Here is a 6914-nt window from a genome sequence, read left to right as displayed (position 1 = left end):
TGTCATAATGTATTAATCTTGTTATAGAAAAATATTCAATTGAATGACCAACCTCAAGGCCTTGGCCCAGTGAAATGGTATTCACGTCTCCATAGAGTAGAGCAGCTTCACATAGTTTTATCTCTTTGTGCAACTCTTTCAGATGCCCCCACTTCGGTTGCCTTATATTGCCTATAAGGATTACAGAGTACCACGATTATATAGAGGTATATATTTTATTTGTTTTTAGTTTGGAGAATGATTTTTATAGATTATTTTTAGCTAAGATACAAGGCTGTGAGGGGCACATCTACAGTAAAAGTCACTCAGAATTTACACTCAGCATCATCTAACTTAATAGAAGACCAATCACTTTACTACTTGGGCTAGACCACAATCCGGTAGGCACAAAGTACAACAAATTAAGCAAATATGGAACAGAGTACCAAAATTTCCAAATATGGACTCACAATGGTTCCTAGCTTTTCTCATTGTGAAAGGATAATTGAACCAGACTAAATTTTTAGTGCTATACAATCATGGTGCATATAATTCCCCCTCCTTACCCCTGCCCCAAAAAAACAGCACTCACACAGTTTCAGTGCAAACATCCAAGCCTTTTTAAGTGAAAGCTTATGCAAGAATCTCTCATCAAATTTACAATACTTTGGATGACTATTTGAATTTGAAATCTGCTATACTCCAGATTGTAGCAGAGGCTTCTCATAGAAAACTATACCATCCACGCCCAATTGGATGCATCAACGAAAAACACATTCACTAATGTCCTCATAGATGAAATCACACATTCCTGTGGACGTTGCTGAGAAAGGAAACACGTACATCAGAATTCTTTGTAGAATATACTGTTGCCTGCATATTCAACATAAGTTTGATGCCTACAGTCAGTGATTAGTTTCCATCTCAACAACTTTTAAAACGACACTCCCTTGCAAAAAATAAACGTTTATTTGCAATGTAATAATATAACAAATATTTAGATTTCAGTCACTTTCCTGAATATAATTGATTGGCAACTTGTGATAAGGAATCACCAACTTACTAATAACTACATGTGAATTATGTCATTGGAACTTACTTTTGAATGTAGGGAGATGCTAGTCATTACTTGAAGAAGAAGTAGTGTCCATGTGATGAAAAATATGTTCAAGACGCATGATGCTTTTGGAGCATACCAAATGTACATCAGTATGATTCCAGCCAGGGAAGCAGCATAGGCCATCGTTGACATTGTAATCACTAGGATCCGACTCTGTGAAATTAAATTTTCTTTGTTCATCAGTTTTATGCCATATACGAAAACTGGGCGATAAAATAAATGTCATGATAAGGAGAAAATGGATACCAAATGTACATCAGTATGATTCCAGCCAGGGAAGCAGCATAGGCCATCGTTGACATTGTAATCACTAGGATCCAACTCTGTGAAATTAAATTTTCTTTGTTCATCAGTTTTATGCCATATACGAAAACTGGGTGATAAAATAAATGTCATGATAAGGAGAAAATGGATCTCAATTAAAGAACAAAAAACTCTTAGATTAATAGCTTTTAAACAGGGGAGGTGGAAATTTGAATATGTTTTTGGATGCATTATAATCGATGTTTCCATGAGTTATAAAATTCAGATTTAGTACATTGGCATGTCAATTCAATATATAGAGTTGTGTTGAGCTGTGGAACAGATAAGGCAAGTTCTGTATTTTTAAGTTGGGATTTCAAGTAACAAAGTAAACGCCCATCTTCTGCATTACTCAAATTTTCTTCACTTTCTTCACTTACTAAGGATGCTTCTCGTATTCGTCGATATGGTCATGAGGCAAATATGTGTGTATATCTGTAGATAGACAGGGCTTTATTTTTCTAATCCTACTTAAATGTTCTTGATTCTGTTATCTCCTGATTTTTGACAAGATCCAAGAAAGCAAACTCTAAACCAAATCTACATATTGGAACTAAATGATAAATGGCCATATGAATCTCAATTTAGGTATTAATAGCCATATGCCTTATCTGCATCTCGACTATTTCTATGTTTTTGAATTTCCTTATAGGTTATTTTACCCATTAACATAATTAATACCAGTTCGTCATCCAGTAATTTTCCTTTTCTTTCCACTCTGTAAAAGGAATTTTTTGTCCAATCTAGGGATGGCTTCAGCTGGATGAAACTGATGGTAAAAAAATCTCCCAAACAAATTTTGGATTCAAACTTCAATTTTTTAACATATCCATCTTCCTTGAAGTTAAAAGAAAAAAACCGTGAACATGAGGGGAAAGAGTTGTACCATCGTTCAACATTTTTCTCCAATACCCAATATAATAATTCCCCCAGGTGATGAAATTGATCACACTGAAAAGTTGTATGATGAGAAATATCCTACCAAAAAAAAGAGAAATTTTGGCCCTGGTTAGTATTCCTTAACAAGCAATTAATTTTAGCCTATAAGATAGAAAACATAATAGAAAACATAAACACCTTCTGTACCCAACCAATCATGACCTCCTTGACAGCCTTTCAAATCTGTAAAAATGAAGATCTCAAATTCATATATATATAACGAAGAAAACGACATACAATGTAAATTAGGTTCATTTTCCAAAGCCAAATGTAATTACATGTACATCAAAAGAATAATAATCTAAATGGATGCAGATAAGTTAAAGAGCTATTTGAAAAATTCACGATTTTATGCGTAATTAATACTACCCGCCATCATAACACATCCCACTAGGTTGAGGGAGTGAACATCGCTTTTTCTAAATGCAATGACAGAATATTCTATATAACATTGTCACTCTCTCCATCGAGCACTATCTTGTCTTGCACACTTCCAAAAAGTCTTGTTTTCTCATACACATTTCCCGCACACCAGAACAAAATGCTTTCCGTCATGCATTTTAATGGAAAGCGAATAATGGAGAGTCCTGACATGTTGGTGCGTAGTAGAGCGTAGGGGAACCTAATAAGGCATATTACTGTTCACCTTTGATGTAAAGTAGAGGAGTATGAATGGAGTTTAATTCAGGTTCTAAGAAACGCCTGTTCGATGCCACCATTGTAGCTCCTGAGATCTATGGTTGGAACAAAAATGAAGTTACAGCTAACCCCAAAATAACGTAGTAATAGAAGCCCAACACAGACGCATGAGCTTTCTTGGTAGTCCTGGACTAATTGCTAATGATAATATTTTACTGTCAAATACCCTAACCTAAGTGGACAAGAAGCGAATCTGAGACAAATAATCAAAATGTTATCTAGGTTCAGAAAGATCGAATCCCATACCTGCCTCCTTGCTCTTGAACGAGCAGCAGATTCTCGAATTTTGATCATACGCTTCTGGCACCGCTCCACGGTGTGATCTGTTATAGACTCACAACCTCGTTTCTTCCAGACAGGGTGTTTAGAGCCCGACGATGCGGCTACGACAGGGATATCAATATTACTATTCGCCTAAGCCGATAATTCCCCAAATTGTTGGTGTTGGTGTTGAAATTGCAGCCATTCCGGTTGCTGCAGGTTTTGACCTGCAAGAACAGAATCCATTGCAAATATGGTCAAGCTGCCATTGTTGCCCCGGTTCAGGCCATCCTCCTCCTCTTCTTCCTCTTCATCTTCCCGCTGTCCAAGGCCCGTCTGTGCAAGAAAATTATCCACCACCGCGGCCTGAGTAGTCTGAAAATTAGGCCTGTGAATGTCTCCCCAGACTTGATCAAGACTTCCCCCGGCTGCAACGCTCACCTGGTGCTGCATGGCACAAGGTGGGGAGCTGAGAAGGCCGTCCTCCATGTTACTATTTCCTGCACTGCCATCGCCGTGAAGCTTCTCTACCCGCCTTTCCAGGGGTTGCAAGAACCTGAATTCAGAAGGAGCGAGCACTGCCTGGGACCCCATATGGCTGATTCACGAGGTACCGGTTTCGGTTTCATTACCGCCCAGGGGAGGTCATGGCATGTGTAAGCGACGTGGAAATAAGGAATGGTGGCCACGGGCTCTGTAGGATACAGAGTAGAAGGAGCGTCCATGTAACTGTATCGATCTTCACCGGAGTTAGTAACCACGTGGAGGTATGTATAGTTGCTGGTTAATCTGACGGTAGAAGATGCTTCTATCGTCTAACATAGATAATCGATGGTCCATAATTGTCCACGGTAGCAGCTGGGGGTGTTGATTCCAGAGGGAACGCCTTACCGCGTAAATATATATATATATATATATATTTTGTATTTTAGGTTGTAACTATTTTCTAAATAATTAATCAAGTTTGAGATTGATATAAGTATTATGATTGGTAGATTGTTAACAGGAAGGATTATATAAAGATGGTTAGAAGGAAGAATTATTCAATTCTTTTGTAGATTGTTAATTAATTGTTGGACCATTTAATTGTGCATATATCTTAGCTATCCTCTCCCACTTCAAAGTGTGTGATCATCTTATTTGCATTGTAGTTCTTTGCCCATACTTTGGATGCTAGTTTTACTTCAGGCAGGTTTTTAGCCAATTGTTCCGTGAAAGAAAAGGTTCTAGATGGACTCACATGTCTCCTTTGACTAGTGACAAGGGCTTTATATTCCTCCTCCTTTATCCATGAGGGATTGAAGAGGAAATGGATTGGTTTGTTCACCCCTGCTTAGTCACATTGCAAGAATATAGAACAATGATTCAAGATCTTACCAGAAATCACTGAAGATTTGCATAAGAGGCCCATGCTCATTAAATTTTTCAATACAAGGAACCTGTCTAGTTTCTTTGAGACCTCGTTGCCCTCTGATCGACCATTCATTCATGTAAGAGAAAGCCTAACATGCTTGATATCCACTAGATGTTTATATAACAAGAAATTAGAGAGAAAACAATGCTTAGGGTCTATGCGAGGACATGGTCCCCAAAAATAAGAGCGATAGAAGTAGAGAAAATGGGAGATAAGGATGAAAAATTTTCTATGTTTTTTTGCAACTTGCTCCCTCAAAAATAGGAGCACCATGCATATCATGACTAGGAGATGAATCCAATATCCATAACCTTGATATATCAAAAGTAACCAATGCCTTTGAGCCCTTGGTGTATCCTTGATGAGTCATAGAAGGACCCAGAAATAGACAATAATACTGAATGTGACCAGCCTCATGGCACCTATGGCATCAAAAGGGATTTTCTAGTAATCAACCCTATGTTTCCAAATAGAACCAACATAATAAATCTCTAGTTCACCCAACAACCCCTCTTTGATACATACATCCACCTAGATTTAGGCCATATTATATCTTCCTTCTCCTACTAACCATCCTTTACACCAATGAAGGAACCTAGTTGTACCCATACAACTCTTAAGAAGTCAAAACCTAGTTGTATCCAGGGGTTTGCCAATGTACTCTAAGATATAATCGATCACGATATATTTACTTGGTATTAAAATTGTAGGCTCTTTTTTCATGGGAATTCATCCAAACCCCCTCCCCCCAATGTAGCACCATAGGGTGCACCGAATCAAAGGGGGGCTCTAGAAATCTAGAGTGGAACTTCTTAAAGAAAATGGAAATAGAGACCAGGGGAGGTGAAGGAGGGGGAGGAAGTGATGTGAGAAAAGATGAGTGTGAGGGGTCAAGATCAAATAAGCCCAAGGAGGACATAAGAAATTTATTTCCTCTTGAATATTTGGGTGTGATCCATAGGGGGAAAACATGTGTTTGATCAGAATTAGAAAAGGGGAATGTGTTAAAGAAAATAGGGGGATTGGAAGAGGCTACCGAGTCAAACCGAGCAAGAGGAAGCAAAGAGGGTTAGAAAATTTTTATGAGGGAGCTAACAGGAGGGGAATAAGAGCATGGGAAAAACCCAAAGATTATCCCGAAAAATAACAGAAGGAAGAAAACCACTAACATTGCCTCAAAAAGAACCATTCTGAGCCATTCCATTAGTTAATGTGGTGGCGATTTTTCTATTAAAATATTTTGTCTATTGATTATCAGCCTTCAAGCTTGTGTCTTTGTCTATAAATAAGTTTAGACATCTGATCAAACATACATTATCATTTTTCGAAATACATCATCAATTGATGTCGAGATTTGTCGACTACTAGGAACAAGAAAATGTTTTAATTTTGAGAATGTGCTAGATCTAATATCCATATTATAACGTGGGAGCTTCATTGCATTAGGAGAAGGAGGCCATGCTGCAAGTCGGAGGAGAGGTCTTAATTATTGGTGTATATTTCCTTGTACTCTTTTTTTATGATTGATAGAATGATTATTCCTTCCTAGATCTATCATGTCTCTACGATCTATTTATACATGTTGTTTTTGAGCTAATCAACACTTTATGAAAGGGTCGTATGCTTGTTTGTCAGTGCATGTGTGCAGGGCCTTTGATTTTGGTAGATGAGAGTGGGATCTTCATGTAGGAGCAAGGTAATCGAAATTTAGCCCAATACCCATCATCAACCTGTGAGGGATCCAGGAAATAGCTTCAAAATCCTCTTATAGGAATATCGTGAATGAATGCTAGAGATGGAAGGGTTGTATGGAATTTGATTGTTTAATTTATTGATCATTACACATTGTAGTACACACACTATTCTGAGAAAGTTTTAAGGATTTTTCTGGTTGAAAAGTAGCTTCCTAGCTCAAGTAAAATTCTCATGTAATACTATCAAGATTTCAACGATTATAAGACATACAACTTTTCCTAAAATTTCAATATTTTGAGGGCCTCAAGCACACTAGGGTATGTTGTAGGATAAATATTGTCTATCAACATTCAACCTTTGGACTTGTAATGTAGTTCACAACCAAGTTGTAAACTCAATCTGATATATCAATCTCTGATATATGTCAGTGGGGATCGATATACATCATCCTTTTGGAAGTGCCATCCTAATATCAGAATTTGTCAGAATATAGAAATGAGAAAA

At 37.6% G+C, this 6914-nt stretch overlaps 1 pseudogene; it reads right to left on the bottom strand.

The window, feature by feature from the left end:
- Positions 1-780: 780 nt before the first annotated feature.
- LOC149160270 (uncharacterized) lies at positions 781-3899 on the bottom strand (annotated as a pseudogene).
- Between the last annotated feature and the right edge of the window lie 3015 nt (positions 3900-6914).

The sequence above is a fragment of the Pinus tabuliformis genome, chromosome 5_2 (genome assembly GCF_031772625.1).
Source record: "Pinus tabuliformis cultivar Carrire ecotype Pingquan chromosome 5_2, CPIR1, whole genome shotgun sequence".
Lineage (NCBI taxonomy): Eukaryota > Viridiplantae > Streptophyta > Pinopsida > Pinales > Pinaceae > Pinus > Pinus tabuliformis.
Note: the sequence above shows the minus strand (reverse complement) of the source record. Positions and strands in the feature narration are given on the sequence as shown.